Below are 1,359 nucleotides of genomic sequence, written 5' to 3' on the forward strand. Positions count from 1 at the left end.
GCCCGGATGTCGAGGAAGTGTTATACATCTACCTCTCCGTCGCATCCGAGGCCGTCAGCGCAGCCCTTGTCCGTGAAACAACGGAAGGACAAAAACCAGTATACTTCACGAGCAAGGCTCTACAGGGGCCCGAACTCAGATATACACAAATCGAAAAGGTGGCCCTCGCCTTGATCAACGCAGCAAGAAGACTACGTCACTACTTCCTAGCACACACAATCATAGTACGAACCGACCAACCCATCAAATCATTGCTTGGTCGACCAGACATGGCGGGCAGGATGCTTAAATGGTCCCTCGAGCTTTCCGAATTCGACATTCGTTACGAAAGCAGGAAAGCGCTAAAATCACAAGTCCTAGCAGACTTTGTGGCCGAAATGACGAGTCCAGCCTCCTCGACAAGCGAGGCAGACAAATGGACAATATTCGTCGACGGAGCGTCAAGCTCCACGGGAGCAGGAGCAGGAATTATCCTGGAAAACGAAAATGGGATCATCATCGAAGTTTCCCTAGCACTATCCTTCCCGACATCAAATAACCAAGCAGAATACGAAGCCTTCCTAGCAGGGCTACGGTTGGCCGAGGACATGGAGGCAAAAGAAGTAAAAATTTTCACAGATTCACAACTTGTTGCCTCACAAGTATTGGGAGAATATCAAGCCAAAAATGATAATCTCTCTGAATATCTAGCATTAGTGAAGGAAAAAATCACTAAGTTCGAATCCGTGGAGGTGCAACACGTTCCACGCGAGCACAACAAACGGGCAGATATCCTGTCCAAACTGGCGAGCACAAAAAAGAAAGGCGGAAACAAATCCGTCATTCAGGAAGTACTCCCCCGACCAAGCATCGAGAAGGCGAGCAACGTCCTCGACATAAATGTCATTGGCGACCAAAATTGCTGGATGACCCCCGTGTACAACTTCCTCGCGAATGGAACCCTCCCTGACGATCAGAAAGAGGCAGCAATAATTAGACGTCGAGCATGCGCATATGTCGTCCTCGACGGAAAGTTATATAGAAGAGGATTCTCAATCCCACTCCTTAAATGTGTCGACGAGGAAACGGTCGACTATATCTTGCGCGAGGTACACGAGGGAATCAACGCCCAGCATCTGGGAGGAAGATCGCTGGCCAGGAAAGCTCTTCGAGCAGGATACTACTGGCCCACCATGCAGCAAGACGCAAAGGACCATGTGAAGAAATGCGACAAATGTCAACGACATGGGGACATGCACCTAGCTCCTCCCCACGAACTCAAATCTTTGTCGTCACCATGGCCCTTCGCTTGGTGGGGCATGGACATACTTGGCCCCTTCACAAAGGGACTCCATCAAAATAAATTTCTGATAGTCGCCG

Source organism: Trifolium pratense, linkage group LG5, assembly GCF_020283565.1.
Source record: "Trifolium pratense cultivar HEN17-A07 linkage group LG5, ARS_RC_1.1, whole genome shotgun sequence".
Taxonomy (NCBI): domain Eukaryota; kingdom Viridiplantae; phylum Streptophyta; class Magnoliopsida; order Fabales; family Fabaceae; genus Trifolium; species Trifolium pratense.